Genomic DNA, 20,768 nt, shown 5'->3' with positions numbered 1-20,768 from the left:
TTTAGCAACATTGGCTTGACAACTCATATAGCTCATATGGTTCCTGTTGCAGAAATCTGACACCAAGGAACTGGTGACCTGTGAGTCATTATTTTATGAAGCAGATACGGTTAAGAGGGCAGCACCCTGGTGCAGTTGTTTAAATTGCTGCCTCAATGCGCTTGGGCCCTGGGTTCAATTCCTGGTGTGTACGTTGTTCCTATATCCGCATGGGTCTCCTCCAGGTGCTCTGGTTTCCTCCTACAGTCCAAAGAGATATTGGCTTCTGGGAAACACTGGCCCTGGCAGAAATGTGTGCACATTTGTGTTTGTGTTTGTGTCTGTCTGCCAGACGATAGACTGGCGTCCACAGTGTACCCTGCCTTACACCGGCTGCTTGCTGTTATAGGTTTCGGCTCCCCCATAACCTGTTAAGGAGCTGTTAGAAAATGGATGGATAAAGGTGAGACCTAAAAGCCAGCACAGACAGAAGACATAGCCCTCCTTATGATGAAAGAAGGGACAGGATACTGTTGCCAGGGCTATAGAAACTCAGCTTGTAGAGACTATACACAGGGCCCTCTTTTTCATCCACCCATCTCTGGCCCTCCTTACTCCACCAGCATTTTAACATTCCTAATTCTGATTAAAAAAAAAACATAGGTTATTGTCTGTTTCAATGACCGGTTTTAAACCCAAACAGAAAGCCACGAGAAAAATACAGCACAAGTTGAAAAGTATAAGTAAACGTATCCCCTGTAACACTTGACCACAAAGACAAGACTCTACAGGCTGTGAATGAGAGAATGCAGAGTCCCCAAGGAAAGGAGGGTTAATCATTGCTTGTCCTGTTTCACTTAATGAAATCCAGTTGTGCAATCCATAATAAGAGTCACAAACTTTTAATATCAAAGTTCCCCTCCTCCTCTTCAGCCACTTGAATCTTTGCTGAATTTTCACAAAAAAAGACAGTTTGCTGCCAAAAGACAACTATTTACCCCACAAGCTGACGCAAGTTCTGGCCCTTCTCTGACCTGCTGTGGGCTATATATAGTTTAACACTTCACCACAAAGACTTGAGCACTCGTCTCCCTGCGCAGTCAAGAGGCCCTCTCCCTTCCAAAAAGCACAACCTCCGGACAGTTTATTTTCCACAAATCATACACAAATGTTTATAGCTTTTTCCACAAATTAAACAAAAATGGAAGGGGAAAAAAAATAAGGCTGAACACGCTACAAAAAGGCGGGGTGCCAGTAAACACTCTGTGCTCGCATTCTAAACTCGAAAAGTATTCAGATGGAAAACGTTGCAAGGAGACTATTATGTTACACATATATGAATGTATGTAATACATGCTGTATGCACGTGGAGAATGAATGCCGTAATGAACGGAGCAAAGATTTAGTCTGTATTTGTCATCATTTCATCTGTCTTTAGACGATGTACTAGCTTGGTGTGGAAACTCTTGCAAGCAGGACACAAAAATGTGCCTGTTCAAATTGCCTCTTGCTCTTGGTCCTTGGTGAGAGAATACCGCATTAGATCCCAAATCTCTCTGTATTTTGATTGTGCTTCATCCAGATAGGGCTGAAGAAACCTTGTTTAAATTAGCTTTATTTATGTTTTCTTTCTCAATCTGGGCATAAAATACAAATCTCTGCTAGTGAAGATACTGTATATGTATTCAATTACTTTCCTTTTGTTACAAATTAGAACGCACCCTTGAGGTGCTTAAGAAACACTTTATATGCTATTTAAATAACGGGGCTTTCACTTTTTTACAAGTGAACTCTTTCCACTTCAGCTTAATTCAACTTGCCTTACAGCAAAAACAAGTACAGCCTCCCTGCCAAACGAAAAACTGAAGCCACAGTGGGGTGTGCAACTCACTCCCGCTCTCTGTCGCCTTATTTTTATCAGGGCGGTCAGGACCTCTGCCTGATTATTATCTGCTCTTTTTTTTCTGAAATGGCAGCTTCCATACAAATTCTGGACGCTGAACGAAGTACCTATCAACACCCTGGGCACACTCCCTTCTCTGCCATGTTGACAGAAGCCAGTCGTGAGGAAAAAGTAAAAGTTGTCATTGCAACATCAAGACCTGGTACAGGGCTCAATTTTTTCTCTTTCAACTTTGCTCTGTTATACCCATGCAAAGCATTTCCCCAAACCGCACTTCACTAGATTTTAAGATCCCTGCTTAGATTTTTTTTTTAAATCCTGAACTAGATAAATCAGTTGAGGGCAAAGTCTCTTTGTGTCAACAGTGGGATCTGAATCCTTTAGTTGAAAGTTCCACAGTTTTACCCCAAGACATCCTTGATCTTCCTTGATCACATTCTAAACACTTACCAATACCATCTTATGTTTCGATAGACCAAGGCCTCTGTGTTCGTCTAGAATAAATGCACTCTTTCAAAAATGTTAAATTTACTTTCCAAAAACACTTCACCTTACACATGTTTCTGGGTTTTATATTTCCAAAACACAGAGGCAGCCCAGAACTCAAGAGCTTTAAATCATTTGTGTGACTCTCTGTTTCTGGCTTGTTTAGCACAGATAAAATAAAAAGAGAAGGATCACTAATTTTATTGCAATCACGAGCTGATTGCCAGCATTCAAGATTATGGTCAGGCTACAGCTGCTGTAGAACATACAGTACTCTGTGCAGGTTTCACACTTCCTCTGTCTGAATTCCAGACCGCACCCAGAGGTCTGCAGAGTCTGGTACTGTGAGGTACTGTGGGAGATAAATGCATTGCAGCTGGCTGACTGACCAGACCTACGGCTTTACACAGCAAAGTGGGTCTCAACCAGAGGAAATCAAATTCGCCCATTAAGATAAGACTCAAGTCGAATGTACTGCATGCCTTCCCTTGATGTTGAAATATCTCTTTCTGGAGTTAAACCTTGGCTCCATTTCAAACTTCGTATCAACTGTTATCCTCATACCCTGATGAAAAAAGGAGTCAGGATTAAAATATGCACTCTAATTTGTTGGTTAAAGTACTGTAGATGTTTCAATGGACTTTATAAAAGGTTATGTCCCCAAAGTGTTGGGGAAGGTTATGTTTAAGAGGTAAGCAATTATAGTTACAAGTTGCACAACATTTTCTAGCTGTTTTTGTTTCATTTTAAAAATTCAGAATTACCAGTAAGTTTTTGTTCTACCCGCAAGATGTGGAATTGTCCGTTGTGTGTTCATACCTCTGCTCGAAGGTGTGAAGCCTGTGTTCACACAAGGGGAGAATGAGGAAGTGTAAGCAGACTACTCCTGCCTGCCCACCTTTGAGCCTGTGACTTGGCACCCATACTTGGGGATTCAGCACAATCAGCATGTCACTGTATCACTGAAAGCCCAAATAACCCTGGCAGACTTTTCCGACCTCATCCTTGGTGGCACTCAGCCCATTGTGTGTCACTGCTGGAGGAATCACAGTCATAGTCAACTAGCGACTCAGACTTGAACCTGTGCTTTTGTTGGCCTTTTTGTGTGGGACTACATATACGTGTGCCATTCTAGATGTGACAAGGCCCAGAGCTCTAACACACTAACTTACACTCGTTAAGAAGTACATCGGATTTGCTTTATATTATGAAGTGGAGTGAAGCGGAATCTTACGTTTTATTCTCATATTTTACACGTCTGGGGCAGTGTGTTGGCAAGAAAAATCAACCACAAAAGACTAACTGAAAAACACAAGGTGGAAATAAGAAATGCAAAAAATGTACAAAATGGCCGCTTGAAAAGACCATGATGATCAGGATAGTGGGTTGAAGCTATTTGGCTATGCAGGATTAAATAACACCTTGAGAACAGCAGTGCAGGAGGTGGTTTGGAGTCTTTGAATCTTTTATTGAATCCCCTTTCACATTGATACTGTATATGTTTGTTTAAAGTAAGACAACCTCCAAAATGATTGAATCCCTAGTTTTGGAAGAGCTGTAAAAGGTATTGAATGTCTGCAATTAAAATGCTTCACTTCATCTTTGCTTTAAAAGCATCAAGAGGGTATAATTTTCAAGAAACCAAAGTGGAGTCTGTTGGGTCTTTATGATAACACTTTTCTGTCATCTCAATTTAATTTTTAAACTTCTACCAGATAATAAATTGGGTGGAACCTATTGTTTTTTTAATCCTGCCATTTCATACTTCTGAAAAAGTATGGATGACTTAAGTAAGAAGCAGTCATGTTGAAGAGCAATTCAATTTGAATGTCAGGATTAGTTTTCATACGCAGACAAAACCTTTTTTTTTCAATTGCCAATAACCACATTGTTGTGTTTGAAGAGATCTTAGCCTGTGAAAGAGTAAGTACAATATTTCAAGGGTGTAGTTGTTATTTTTGATTCCATGGATAATAAATGTCTGAATAATTTACATGCCAGTCACAATATTCAATTAATACTGGAAGACCAGTCAGAAAAATGAGATGAGGTTTCTTATAAAGCATCTGTATTACACCGCTTTGTCTCAACAAGACAGGGGTATTAATGATGTATTGTATTAATACAACAGGATTAATGTTGAAGATGACAAGGCAACACAAATAAATTGAAACACGAGAGTTAAAACTTCATCTAACCTGATTTTTAAACTTTTACTAAAGTAATTGAAGTAAATGAGTAAGTGAATGGTATTTTGGAGGAATATAAATACTCAAAGAAAATACATTTAAGAAAAGGAAAATATTTGCTGAGTAAAACGCTGTAACACAAATCGCTGAAAAAACACTGCAAAGCAGCCCATGAGTCTAACTCCAAGTCAGTGTCTGAACATGTTCATTGAGCTTGTTAAGGCAAGGAGAGTTTAGAAAATGTCTCAATCCATCTCAATGTTCTACCACAGGAATTAAAATCCTATTTATAAATGTCAACCTTTTCATGTTACTTCCCTTAAAGATTAATCCCTGGATAGTTGATGCACTGAAATGCATTTCCTTCCCCCAAATATGGAAACCATTATAGGCCAATGATTCCAGTTTCTAATCAAGAATGGATAAAACTTGGGATGGTCTAGCAGTTGAATCAGTATTTTGTCTTGAAAAACTACGGGTTTTGGGGAATGACAAACATCCCGCAAGGATTTTATACTACTCAAAAAGGCAAATTGTACATGGCAGACGCTGCCACAAAAGCTTTCACTGCATCACAGATATCTGACAAACATTCAGAATTTATAGGGCCTTTATTGTCAAAACAATGTTTAGCATTGTTTCAAAATACAGGAGGTGAGGACATCAACATCTATGTAAAGAATTTTACTGACTGAGGTCACATAAATGGCCTGCTCTCTGCAGCAGCTGAAGTTTTGGTCCATTCATAATCACGCACATCACCATTCCTAACGTGTAGTGATTGTTCCTTTCTGTCAAAAAAACAAAAAGGTAACTAACATTTTATTAACATTCAATAAAACATGCAATTGATGCATTCAAAAATCACCTTCTTTTTGAATTCACCAAAAAAGAAGGAAGACTCTTAAAAAGGATGCAGAATGTTGATGAAAATTCCTGTTAGGCAAGGTTAGCCATTAACATGTTCTTTAAAACCATGAAGAGCACATAAAATATGCCACACCATCTGTCAATCGGTGATAGCTCAAAGAGACACTCCTATTTCTTTGCTGTATGCCACCTAAATTCGTGAAGCCTTGTATCAATCATTTGGTGGCAGTACAATCTTTGCCCTTGCATTCAGATATGCACTCATCTTTCCTACAGCCCTTCCCAAGTCCTCTCACATCTGCCTTGGCCAATGAGAACCAAAATATTAGCATGACTTCTCACCTGAGATAACCTTGCCTGTGTGCAAAAATATTTTTAGACCTTCTTCTAGAGATCTTGGAGTATGAATTGTTAGAGTGCTTATGGTAATTTTCTCTCTGTTTAAAAGCACAGCTCATTCACTTTAAACTCTAGGCAGTGGTCAGTCAAACCGAGAATTATAAATATTCCAGTCATTGAGTGCGTGTTTATATATTTTGGTCTGTTTCGCTAAAAGAGCTCTTGACAGTCTTCTGTCAGCTCACATTCTTCACTAATCCCCAACCCTATTTCACTTCGACAGGGAGAGCACAGATTAATTCATGGCTTCCAGACAACAAGATATTAAAGGACAGGACCACCCCTGTTATTCACCGCTTCCTGAGTAAGCTCATAAATCCAAGAGTCCATACTTCATCAATCAGAGAGGCTGCTTAATAACAGGCAAAAGCCCCTCCAGCGAATAAATGCAAGCTCTCAGACCTGTTCTGCAGTCTCATGTTTCCCTCCTTCGGATCAAAGCAGGGTGTCCCAGGCGCCAGATTCACCTGGAACTACAGGCGTGTACCTGCCAGTAATAACCAACTGGAAAGCACACCCCCCCCTAAAAACAAGCCTCCCCCCAACACACATGCCCACTTTCTGCCAACCCTCAACACTTTTCTTGTTGTGTTACTATCAACCACCAGTGGAAATCCTAGTGTACTTCTAATCCAAATATCTTTAGCTGTACTTTTTAATGTAAATAAGCTGTAATTGATAAGATCATAGCAAGTGTGCTTTAGGGAATGCAAGATCTGGGATTTTTAAAGCCATTGGATTAGTCCATTAACAGGGATTGTCCGTCATTTTTTATAACAAGAATTACTAATACTGATAGCAGCTGCAGATTTTCAGATGTGTTGCAGTAAGAGTTAACGCTGGGCTTTAGGTTAATGAAGGCAGACGAAATGCAGGAGACTTTCTTTGTTTATCCCCATGCTGTTCAGTCAGAATTCATTATGAATTTGGCATGCTGATTCTTGAGTTACCAAAAATAGTATAGTATATATTACAAGCAGGACAACATCCATCCATTATCTAACCGCATCTTCCAATTCGGGGTTGTGGGTGAGCCAGAGCCGATCCCGGCAAGCAACACCCTAGACGGGACACCATGCCATCGCAGGGCAAGCGCAGACAGATCCACACATACTAACAACAGTTCCAGTTTTCCCAGAAGCCAATTAACCTACCAGCATGTCTTTGGAATGTGGGAGAATACACGAGCACCTGGTGGAAACCCATGTGAACACAAAGAGAACATGCAAGCTCCATGCAGATAGCACCTCAGTTCACCTCTGAATTGATCTCAATGCCCCAGTTCTGTGAGGCAGTAATGCTAACTTCTGCACCACCGTGGCACCATAGGACAAACTGATCCCTCTCATAAAAGCTTTGTTCATTCGGCACTGATTGCTTGCCATAATTTGTCAATAGGCACAGTTAGCACAGTTAACACTTTTTCATGCATTTGTCAAACTGGATAATTATTTCTTTTCACTTCCCGTTTCTGTCTTTACCCTGCAGACCTAGTCATGTCTGACTTTTTAACAACTATTGTACATGCGACAAGAAATGTTTTATATATAACAGCTCTGTTTGTTTTTCTTCTATAATGCACAGAAACCCAGATGGGGAGGCCAAAGTTTCAAAGTGCACTTGTGGGGTCAAAGAGGGTGCCTGTGGCAGACGGCTGGAAGACAAACTCAGGATTTGCTATCTCTTCTATCTCTGCTGCATCCTAACCACTCACACCGCAAGTGAGCTCTGAAACATAAAATGTGGGTTCCTTGAAAGAAGCCTCTCTGGCTCTCCATTTTTTATGATTGCTCATTTGGGATGTGGGTGGAATTTTCCCAGGCTAAAGTCAGATCCAAAATCTGGTCCTAGTTTGCAATGAAACATGGCTTCATTAGAGCATTATCAAGGGCACTTCTGCTGGCTTGCTTTGTGTCTAAATTGACCTTTAGTAGGTGTCAAAATTGCAGCCGACAAAATGTTGGACATCACTTTGCACCACATGTGGGACACATGAGTGAGTTTAAAATACTGTATTGAAAAACAAACAAAACTTGCTGCGCCACCTGCCTAGAAGAACACATATTGTTTGGTTAAATTTCTGAGAAATGGCTGCATATTCATTCCGCATTCTAACTGAAAATCAAAGCAACCTTGTCATCTATGCCTTACAGAACGCATTTCCAAGTCTCCTGTTGTTACATGTGCAAAGCTGATCAGGTCTGGTTTTTAATTTAGAATATATACACATGAGTAATCTGTTCCGGCTGATTTTTTAAATCAGACACCTCTATCAATACATTCCCAAATGTCTCTCCCAAATTAAAGAATAAACCTCAATGTTCTAATAAATAAAGCATTGGCATTGGTTATATTATAGTGGTTGTATGCAATTAAATGAATTGTTGCTTTTAAGATACCAGATAACTTTTGGAGCAGCAGGAGTTTGTCCTAGAAAGCAATGCTTTCTGTCCATTCTCTTTCTCATAGTCTCCTTTCTTAAAAAAATCAAGCTTCCATTTATTTGATTAAATTAGTCTCAGCAAGCACCTAATTGCACACTATCCAGTTCAGAGGCAACAATTTGAGTTTAACATCACAGACTCCAAAAGATGAGTAAAATATTCAGTACGACATTACTAGAGCTGGACTGGTGAAGTAATATACTGTATTTGAACTAGCTATCACACATTTGCCATCTAATGATGTGCTACTTCTTAAAGGTACATTTTTTCTGCAGTTTTAAAGAGGCTTTTAGAGGACATGATCATAAGTAACAGCTTTGAATAGCTGTAGTGGAAAAGGGCAGGATCTCACAAGTGACACAGCTGCAGTCATAATAGCCATTGACTTGCACTGTCAGTGCACAGTGCCAGAAAACTGGGACTTATAAAGACAAAATCTAAAAGAGCCAAATGTGTGTGGTCTGTTTAAAATATGGTGTCTACTGAGGCTGCTATCGAAGGCAGCAATTATAGGCAGGAGACACCTGCATGACAGGAACTGGGATCTTTTGACCGATCATTTTAAACCAGCTTCAGAAAGCCAACGACTGTCCATTTCTATCTGAAAGCCAAAAGGCCAGATGTGAAAAACACCAAAAGCTGACCAATAGAACACTGTGATACTAAAACGATCCTCTGAAACAAAGTGATAGGGTCAAGTGTATCCATACCATTCCACAACAGGGTTTTCTGACTCCTGCATGAACATCTTAATCAGGCCCTGAACGATGCACAGTTTTGAGCTGGTGTTATATTGCATATACAGTATAGAAAGAGGCATTAATAAGAAACAAATAAGTTCTAATGCCTCATTATACAGTACATAATCCCCTGCTGCACACATAGCAGATCCATGCAGATGCATAATAAAATTATATATTTCAGAAGTAACCTACAACACTGTAAACAAGACAAAGATCTACAGATTCATTCAAACAATATTACATTTTAAGTATAAACCTTCCTCTCTAAGCATGAGTTGCCTACACAATTAAATGGTGTTCAGTACTGGTTCGTACCCCCTTGACCATATTGAATTAATGATCATTGAGAAATGAAACTCATCAAATGATGATGCTTTGATGATGGTTGATGAGCATCATCGAATGATGCTTTGATGAGCAAAAACTCATCTCAGTCTGAGGCCACCATCAGTGTGAGTGAACTAGACAATCAGTTGTCAGATCAATATGTTTTCCAGTCTTAATGACCTTGAGAGCTATATGTGGCTGACAAGGGCATGTCACGCACCTTCCAGACTACTCTAAGTCAGACAGTCTTCCAACTCTACACAAACTTCCAAAACATTTGAAATTGAACCCCCAATAATGGAGCTCTTACAACTTACACACCTGTAATAAAAAAGTAATACAACCTCAGCTGTAGGAAGACAGAATAATGGGAGTGACAGTACATTCATCTTGATTGAATGATTTGATCTGGGAAAATGCTCAAACACAGTTATTTAAAATGAAGTATTAAAAACACATGCATGTCTCTGAGTACAGTTAAGTCTACTGGAGAATAACAATTTTAAAACTCTTTCCCTGACACTTAACACCTTGATGACAGAAGCGTTTGTTAGGGTCATCTTTTATTGGTGAGGTAAGCAACCATAGAAATAAAAGGTAGTAGCTGACACAGAACAGCGGTTCTCCATTGTGTTATTTGTATATATTTAAGAAAATGAAAAAATATATCACCACCAACTATCTCCCTCCTGAGAAGCCTTCCTTTCATGAGTAAGCAATGCTTATTCTTAGGTGTGCTTACCTACAGTAGCTAGATCATTGCTTTTATCTAGCTAGATTATGCTTTCAACATGCTTTTTGCCTCCAGGCTGACTCTGCACAGTTTCATTTGGAGTGAAGGATCTGGATATAAATTCACATACCTTCTTTAAGTATCTTAAAATGAGAGCAGAATACAATATTTATGCCTGTATTATCCTCAATTGCTCTCTGTAAACTAAGCTGTCTAAATTGAAAAATGATTTTTCAGTCATTTAAGGAGTTACAGTAAAAGGACCCAGTTGATTTGTTTATAAAGCAGCATAGAGAAATAAATACTTCTGTCTTATAATAATAAAATTGTCAATTGCTATGATTTCCCCAGATGGTTTTGTTGCTAAGGACTAAGCACTTGAGCTTATCCTTCCTTAATTGAAAACAGACACTAGATATTGCATTATTAGGGAAACACTTCTGATTCCTCAAATCATAATAAGAACATAAACACTGTTTTCCTGTGGCTTGAGTTCACTAATTTCCATTTTTATTGTTCTTTAAAGCACTTTTCAGACACTTTATGCATAAAGAAAAGAACATACAGTCATGGCAGAACTTCCCTTTTGTGTCATTGAATACTGTTTTTCAATTATTATTCCTGAGACTAGCCAGACAGAATGCATTTCCTTCTGTAAATCAATAACTATATACTGTATATACTGTATGATATTTTATTATGTTTTTAATGTTGATTTATTTTGCTGACATCTTTATCAAAAGCAACTTTCAGATCCAAGGCAAAGTGCATTAAAATATACAGAATCCAATATCTGTTGTGAGGCATGCTTATTTTGGATAATGCTGTATATTTAAAACCTTTTTGTTAGTTGGATTTTGAAGTCTGTCTGCATTTGAACTGTGATTAACTTTAAAAACTCTTTGCAGTGTAACGCCCAAATAAGATTTAGGTTTCACAAACTTAAACATGTTTACTTCTAGCCCAAAACAATGGAATTAAGTTAGAGAAATTTCTGGCGCAGTCTCCCAAAAACAGTACATCACTATGCAACTTAGTTACAGCTGATTGAAATCTGCATTCCTGTTGTATAATTGCAATTATTTCAAATCACCTTGGACAAAGGCATAGGCTAAACAATTCATTAATATGCTAGCATATTTTTAATGGTAGTGGATTGGGATAGTTGCAAAGTACATTGTTAAAATATTTTAGGGAAGAAAGCTTCTTCCTACCCAGTCAACCAGAATAAACAATCACATGTCCTAAAATGTGAATGGAGATTCTGTGGTGTTTACTACCCATTGAAGAGCTCCAAGAGGATATTACTTCTTTTTAAATTAGGCTGCACTGGAATGAAGCAAGTCACCCACAGGGGGAAAAGAGTCAATATTTTAGAGTTCTCTCCTATTCTTTCAGTGTGATCCTCCCAGCTTCCTAACTTCAGAAAGGATGTTCGGTTTTAATCGTTGAGCTGTTTTCCAGAAGACGCCGTGGTGACTCACCTCCCAACCTCTGCTGCAACCTCTTGCCAAGCTGTCAGATTGCCCCCCCTTTCCCCCAAACCAGACCTGGGGCTGAGGGCAGAGGGGAGGAGGGAGGCTGGAGTGTGGTGCAGCTGGTTTGTGGTGACATGTTTATAGGGTGATAAGGCAGAACAGTCCCTTCTGGCTCCTTTCAGATGGGAGGGTGGAGTTTGAACTCCAGAGAAGAAATGTCTTACAGAGCTCATCCTCAAACAGCCCAATCAGAAAGAGGAGGGAGCGGGAAGGCCTAGCAATATTGTGAGTACATATTGTAAAAACAAACAAGAAACAGGAGCCTTCCAAATTACAAACGAAAACTAGAGCAATGAACCATTTTTTCCTGGTTTTTCTACAGTGGTGGGCTAGATGCAAAGTATATCCAAGTTGCCAAGTCAGGAGGCTTGAGGCTACTACACATTTGTGCTTAGCTTTTAATTTCAGGTGGATTATCTCACTGTCAAAGCAAAACAGTTTCTGTATGGCAGTTTTGTGTATCAACAAACATGGGTTCTGTGAATCCAGTCCTGTTTTTCATCTCTCCCCTTCTCTGTAAGATGGTTACAAAATAACACACATATACAGAACCATATTAATTTGTAAAAGCCATCAATAACTTGTTATTATTAACAAACCAGGGCCTATCCTGGAAGCATAATGCACAAAGTGGGACAACATCCTGAATGGAATACAGATCTATCACGAAGCAGACAAGCATGTAGACACCCTATAACTTAGCCTGCATCTTTTTGAAAAATGGGAGGAATAGAACTGACATGAACGTTGGGCTACCATACAAACTCTACACAGCAGGTATTCTAGTCTGGAATTGAACCTAGGACCTAAAAGGTTGTGATGTAGTGATGATGATTGTTTGTACAAAAATCAAGGTTCCAATTCAGAATGGTTTCTCAGTGCTGCATTGCTCTTATTTTGAAAAGCATTAATTTTTATCGTAGAAATTAGTCATAGTCAGTGCACTAATGTAGTACATGATGTTTCCATTCTGAATTGGACACGCCAGAAATGTATTTTTGTCAAGCAAATGCTAACTCCAAGTACGCATTAAGGATTCCTGCTGTCATAGAGAAAAATAAAAATGAAGCTTAGTGAACTCAAGCCACCAGAAAAGAGTGTGATAGTACCCAAAGAATCATCCTTACAACAGTTAGGGTTTGTCAAAATCAAAAGAGTAGCTCTGGTGTGTGGAATCTTCTGTGGTAAAGGTCAGAGCACTGGAGAGAGTGTAAATCTGTCTGCCTCTTTCTCACATCCTCTCTCTTTCCTGCATCCTCTGAGGAACATAAACACACAGGAGGCCTTGAAGAATTCTGCTGGTTTTAAGGACTGCAGCCTGAATACCTCATGCCTAAACAAGACTTAAACTGGTGGTGAACCTGAGGCAGCAATCCTGATTTCTAGTTTCCTAGACTTTAAAGTCATTTAAAGTCATTTTCTTTAAAGAAACATAATCCTCTGTCATTAATCTCAATGGCTAGTTCTAGACCTTCCAACAGATTCTGCAGTACTTTGCTATATTTTGATTCCAGCATTTAATTGGACTTTAGAGCTCATAGCTGTATTTCTCAAAAGCAATGTCCTTTAGCCCTTCTGCCAAGTTCCGCCTTTTCCCAGAAAAGAGCTAAAAAACCAGGATGCTGTTGGAGGCATAGTGTTCCTGAATGTACTGCTGACACCCCATCTTTTTCATTCACTGACAAACTGTCATGATCATTTAACTTGCAGGAAAGCATTCACAGTGTAAGTACAGGAGACAAAGGAGATCAAACACTGTGATTATTTACAGTGTGATGATCTCTGATCAGTTTGCCAAAACTACTGATTTATATTTATCTAAATTGTAGCCTAAAAACATTCTGGGTACTGTCTTATGGATGTTTTTTTTACTTATTCTTCCATCTCTGATAATATGCAACCGGGAAATTTTTGGATTTAAAACTAAATAGGCTATATTCCTAGTGAGGACATCTCTGATATATGAATGTAATAACATTCCTCAATGGTAGGCCTATTTTCCTATTAAAATAAATCATACATAGATGTATACTTAACTTCCTTCCATTGACAACTGATTTTATTTAGCAAATAAAGTCATCTGTCTTTATTTTACCGGTTCTGAATTCAAAATCAGCTATAGAATGCAGTGAAGCCCATTAAAACCATCATAACTTTAAACCACGATCCATTAAACCACTAAGACAGTTTAAAGCTAACCATTGCTATCTTGTAAAGAAATACTGTTTAGCAATGGAAATTTCCTGGCACATTGAATAATGTAGTTGTATGAGTCATTAATCAAAATCTGCCAGACTCTCTGACTTAAAACTATTGTCACTTCAAAAAGTCCTTAAAAAGAATTCTGGGACTCTCCCTTTACCTATAAAATGGCCACTATCATTTCCTCTGCAGCAAACCACACACAAAACAAGAAATTTATCTTCGCACTTTAACATAAAAACTTCCTCTGGCATTTAATAATTACTTCAATAATCAGATTGCACTTAAAAACCTAGATTTTTTTTTTAAAAAGCATAAACCACAAGGGAAGATACACATTGAGAAGATACACAAGCAACAAGGTACCTTCAGAAACACTTGTTAGAGTTTCAAAGGTGTTTTTTTAATTAAAAAAGAAATAATTTATTGTAGTTTTCCATTTCCAAACAAAGAGTTTATTTTCATGTGCTGCAAGCAGAAATGTTCTCTCATTTGTCTCGTTTGTTTTTCTTGAGCCGTGTTATTCCAGACACGGCAGCTTTATCCGCATTAACTTTCCCATCTGCTCGCAGCACCGTGGCTTTTACAGAATCGGACCGGAAAAGCAGATGTGTGCTTCTCTGGGGGTGGGCGGACAGTGAGCAGGGGTGCTTTGAATCCTGAATTTCCTGCGACCACATTACTGGAAGCCACAAGCAGCCCATAATCTTGTCAGTTTGGAGACCAAGGACAAACATTTTGTCAAGCTTTGAGAGAAGACACTCTGGTGTGCCTCAGCAGAATGGGCGTTCTCTGATCCAGACATCTCTGACTTGAGTCTTGGTCGTGTCACTAGTTTACTGCGACTAGGAGTCTACGTGAAGCAGCATGAATTCTGACAGAGGTACATGGGATTAGTTAACTAGGGCTCTCTTGGCTTTGCAGTCAACAGAAACTCCAGTGCATTGCCTGAAGGCTTGCAGTAACATCAGTGACAGAGAATGACCCCTCACGAAGTGGAGCCTAGTTCTCCTGTGAGGCAGTGTGGAGATTGCAAAATGTTTAAAGATAAATGGCTGTACGGCCAGCTGGGCAGGTCAGAGGAGCCAGTCTGCTTTTCCTCACTGTCCCTGTGCAGTACAGTTTGAGCTGAAATATAATGAAACAATTAGTAGTTCCAAACCAGGTGAGTATAAAATGAGAAATACAATTGCTCAAGTGCACTTGGGGACATAGAAATTCTTTGCAATCTTATAGGCATGCTATATAACAACCAGGCAAACAGTGAAATTCTGTCTGGTCTGATCCACATGCCATACTGGCCAGAAATGGTGGTAACGGGTTTCAGATCCCTTTAACATACTGTACCTTAACACACACCCTCCACACAGCCCATCACAGGCGAAGAACATAAGAATGGTTACAAACGAGAGGAGGCTTTTAGCCCTTACTTAGTAGTTAATTGATCTGATGCACTCACCCAACTGTTTCTTGAAAGAAGCCAGGGTATTGGCTTCAAAACAGTGTATTAGCTTATTCCATTCACGCACAACCCTTTGGGTAAAGAAGTGTCTCCTTTTCTAACCAATTTAGCCAATACAGGGTGGCAGGAGAGCCAAAGTTTAACCAAGCAACCAATGAGCACAAGGCAGGGTACACCCTGGACAAGAAGTTGTCCATCTTAGGTCACTCACAGAGGCACAAACACGCACACTCTCACACCAGGGCTAATTTTCCCATAAGTCAATTAACACGCTAGTATGTTTTTGGACTGTGGGAGTAAACCTGAGCATGTGGCAGAAACCCATGTGAGCAGGGGGAGAATATACAAACTCCACATATCTAGCACCACTACCCCACATATAGTTGTACAAGTGTGCAAGTACTACTATATAGAAGTTCAGAAGCTATAGAAGTAGCTGCAAAGGCTCCATGGCCGAAACGTTGTGTTTTTTCTTCTTTTTTTTCAGCATGGAATAAACCTCTTACTTGTTCTAATATATAGAATGCATTTATGTTATATACTGGTAATAAAATGGAAATACTGTACATGTAAGAGACCCTATACGTGTTGCTAATTAAGAAAAAGTTTCTCATCAGGCTTACTTCTGGATATTAAAAGGCCAAAATGGCATGCTCTCCTCCTAGCAGGGGAACAGCTTCAGATTTCAGATGCTATGCCAATACAAACGGCTTGAGTTATCTTTCCTATGTGCTTTTAAGTTCTTCAGAAAAACAAAACTGTACAGCACACAAGAAAATTGCCTTTCCACATTTACTGGCTTAGATACAAACAGCTCCTCTGCCTTGACCAAAGTTTATGAATGTTTATTGTTTATTTTTCTGATTAAAAAGAAATAATAAAAAATGCTTAAAAAGCTGTTCCCCAAACTTAACATTTAGAACAGCAGAAAATGCAGTTTCAGCGCAAGGGTGTTCGCTTTTTTAAAAAACTTTTTGTTTTCGGAAGCGTACTTCTGGTCACGCCAAGCAGCTGATGGTCCCTATTTTTAATGTATGTGACGCACTTCTCCAAACCATGCTTCAGGCAGCTGATTTAATTGAATTTCGAAAGAGGAATTTCACTCAGGCTCACTCTTGTTTTCATTTTTATTTTTAGTTGGCCACGAAAGGGCAGCTGAACTTGGATGAGAGTCGGCCTTGTTAATATCGGGAAACCGCTTTCACAGGATCACAAAAGGTGTACGTACTGTACATGACCGGTTAAAAGTCATCCTTTTGCAGACCCATACTTTAGCCAAAAGACAAAAGGATGCCTGTGTGAGAGCTCTGATGGAACTACAAAAGGAGCCCCCATCCACACCCCACTACTTCAAGGGTCAAGAAAATAACCCCATGGCTCACCGCACTTTCTTTTTGAGGTCTTCCAAAACAATAGCTGATTTTGAAACCAACCACAAAAGTCTTAAAGATCCCATGGCATTTTCTGCAGTGATTACAGGGTCTTTGTGTTTCCAAGTCTAGGTTACTAAGTCAAGGTCATGCACATCAATAGATCTACAGTACAGAAGGTTGCTCAAGAATATTGAAGCCTCTTAAGTTTTGCATGCTGAGCTGAGTCACTGTTACAAGTGAGGTGTGATTTCCAGAATCTGCTCTCTCAAGCTAATTTATTTATATTTGGTAATCTCATGATGGATGAAATGTCCTGGAGCCCTATCCTTTTTCTATATTACTCAGAAAAGATTTTGCTTGACAAACTGTGCCTTGTTTAGAAGGGTGTTGCCAGTGAGGTCAGTGAAAAAAGGAGTAATCTTAGAGTTGTTTGCAAATCATTTCGGGTATGGTTTCCTAAATTGCATTTTCATGGAGTTTATAACAGAGATTTGGGAGGAAGGCTAATTGTATACACTTCTGCTCACCTGCATATATAAATATCAAACCAAGGTCTTACTTTTGGGTATCTCCTGCATCCACCCCATCCAACTTTCCTATCTACATTATACTCTTGCAGGAAACTCCCTAGCTCCTAGCTCAATCCTCGCAATAGTGAGAGGGTTTGGGCCCCTATCTTATGGTAGACAGCTTGCTATTTCCTCAGCTAGGCGAGTCACAGCAAATACTTTATACTTATTTCGTCTCTCTATTGCATTCATAAGGATCTAACCAAACTACTGAGTTTTCCATTTTCGTTAACAATCTCCTTTAGCGAAATCAGAAGGCCCTTTTCTCCCCGAGAATTTCAGATGGGGAAACCTTTCTGTCTGCATCAATGGTCCTACACTGAATCCTTTGTATCAAGAAATGTTCTCAGATCAAATGTTAAGAGCACTGGAATACCCACACATGCAAGCTCTTAAGAAACTTCATACTTCATTGCTCGGTTCTGTTTTCTTTTAACTGTTAATGTTTTCTCCACTCAGCTGTCGTTTTGTAGAACCTGAAGCGAGGCACGTAGTTAGCAAATAGCTAGCACTGAAGAAATTGGAGCTGTCTTTTGGGAATATCCCAAAATAAAACTCTCTGTTCTCCCATATCTGGCCTCATATAAATAAGATATTACCGCAGGCAAACTGTAACATGGGAAATGGCCTATCCAACATTATAAACACACAAAATGATTCTTGGCAGCCCATTAGTCAAAGGGGGTTGTGATGGAATTCATAAATAAATCACTTTTCGAGGTGGATCATGTGTCTACACCCCCACACTAAAAAATAAACAGAGTAAGGCAGAAATAGCTGATTCAAAGTCTTAGTAGAGGAAATCTGTTCTGCTTATTGGCATAATTTGGGACATTTTTACCACATTCATTTTTCATTAAGTCCAGGCATTATGTTTTTTTTCTTTAACAGTTCAAATCTGTCTTCAATTTTGGAGCTGACTCATTACTTTGGAATCAGGATGGTGAAAGTGCCTTTAAGTGTTACGAATCCCAGTCCTAAACTACAGAATAATGACTTCACATATTTCAAGTACATTGAAGTGCTGGCTTTAATGTAACATCACGGTAAAGGATTGTCCTTGAAACTATGCAGTAACCTGTGACTACTTTTATTTTGTTTTGAGAGATGTGGAGAAGGGACCGTTTTAAATTATTAGCCGCAAGTGCTGTACAAATCATGAATTCTCAAGGGTAATGCCAGCTGCATATTCACTTTCTCTGAGTTTCAAATGAACTCATTTGGACTTTTTTTCAGTTCGCTAATACTCTGGTTCAATTTTTTACTTCACAGAAATGCTTCACAACTGAGTCTTGATTGTAGAGACTGGGAGGGGTAATGGGGATAGTGAGAGGTTTTCAAATAACATATGTATGGTTTCTATTTTCTTCTCTCACAAAGAATTTGGAAAAAAGACAACACTGTAGGAAAAACTGAGGCTGGATTGCATAACAGTGTCACAGAACCCCATTAGCTCAGTATCTGTTCACCTTGGAAAAGCACTGTCATCGCCTCCAGTCAGTCATCAACAGCGAGACTGTACATGAAAAACAAAGACTAGGAGTGGGTTGTGGTGGTGACAATCTGAAATGTGACAGTGCAAACTGTCATAAAGTTGTCATTTCTGCCTTCTTCCAGCAACCAACATGACAGTATCAAGAATCCTTAGCTGAAATTCAGATTAAAACCTTTCCCTTTCTCTGTACATTAAAATGATATAAGTCAGAAACAGCAGTAAATATACGTTAACTGAAATGATGATGACAACCAAGCCACTATTGTCCCAGCTGTTACTAATCATAATGCTTGCCAAAGCAACATGTGATTTGCAAACCCATCTTCTTTTTGCATTTTGTCTCCAGCGTCCCTCCCCTACTCCATCTCCACCTGTGCTGCTGTCCCTTGGTTCACTCCTCGTTCTGCATGGGGGTCCCAGTCTCCTCATCCTCAGACAAGGTGGTAAAGCCAAAATGCATCAATATCTAGAACACCCAAGAAATGTCCTCAAACACGTTTAATTCATGGCAGTTGTTATTCCCTGTGAAAGGCATAAAGGTAACTTGACAACGCTTTTCCTTTCATGTAAGGGAACCCAGTCATTCCAAATGCGGCTCATGGCTACAAAAGAGAAGAGATCTAGGTGTTATGGATGCTAATACCCAGTTATTTGTGTATAATATACTATGTATGCAGAACCTGCTTAAATCACCAAAGATTTTCCAATGACAGCAACAGCTGCACCTAGAGTAGAAGACTACTACTAGTAGAAGAACAAAAGGAGCTAGATAGATAGATACTTTATTGATCCCGTGAGGGAAATTGCAGTGCAACAGCAGCTTAACACAGACAACACAGCCACAGTGTAACGAATGATACAATAATAATAATGATACAATACATACAATACAATCAGTACAGTGAGGGGTGCACTAAAAGAGTTACAGTCCAGGACACACAAAGAACAAACTAGAACAGAACAGTACGCAGAAAAATCGTATTGCACATATGAATATAAATATATATGTAAATATAGATATAAATATAAATAGAAATGTATTGCATGGGTCCCTGGAATATATTGCACAAAAATCTGTTGTAAACGGGAAAAGAAAAAGAACAGATGTAGCAGTAGATGTGTAGATGTGTTCAGTCCAGAAACAGGTCACTGTCAATGTTGCCTCTGCCCAGACGCAAGGTGGATGCGTTGTACAGTCTTATGGCAGAAGGCAAGAATGACCTCCTGTAGCGCTCCCTGTCGCACCGTGGATGAATCAGTCTATTGCTGAACGTGCTCTTCATTTCTACAAGCCTGTCATAGAGGGGATGGGAGATGTTGTCCATGATGGCCTCTAGTTTGGACACCATTCTCCTCTCAGCCACTACCTCCAAGGGGTCCAGGTCAGACCCAATGACAGAGCTTGCTCTCCTGATGAGCTTGTTCAGCTAGTGTAAAAAAAAACTCACTAAAATGTATAAAATGGGAATACAAATATATGTATGTCATTTAATAGCACCAAAAGAAAAACAGATGTCAAAAACTGGAATGACCCTGAAGGAGAAGCTCCCTTTCTGTCTCAGAAAGTACATCTTTGACCAATGAGTGTTAACATACAGATGTGAAACCCAGACCCTGAGTACAAAAATTGAGACAGGAAGCTGCTTGTTTAAAAAACAAAAAGACAAAAACAGGAAAGGGAAAAAGAGACAGCAAAGGGAATGAGAAGGTCAGATCAGAAATGAGTGTGTGACGTCACTGTGGGAGTGAAGAGACTAAAATGGCAATGAGCTGTACCATATAGCACAAAGAGCAAATTATTGTTGGATTGAGGAAATACTGAACTAGATGCCAGGAGATAAAAAAAAACCATCCAAGAAGGAGACCTTCTGTAAGACAGCAAGATGGAAACAATGTTTGTAGGGAAAAAAGTAAGATGTAAACAGAGAAACAAGTACTGTAGTTCAGGTGGGTGGCTGCGTCAGCATGCGTAGTCTGCAAAGGAGAAGGTCTCACACCTGAAGAAGGCTTCATAGCCGAAACGTTGTGTTTTCTCTCTTCTCTTTTCAGCATGGAA

The sequence above is a fragment of the Atractosteus spatula genome, chromosome 9, assembly GCF_055471065.1.
Source record: "Atractosteus spatula isolate fAtrSpa1 chromosome 9, fAtrSpa1.hap1, whole genome shotgun sequence".
NCBI classification, from domain to species: domain Eukaryota; kingdom Metazoa; phylum Chordata; class Actinopteri; order Semionotiformes; family Lepisosteidae; genus Atractosteus; species Atractosteus spatula.
This window is presented reverse-complemented; position numbering follows the sequence as displayed.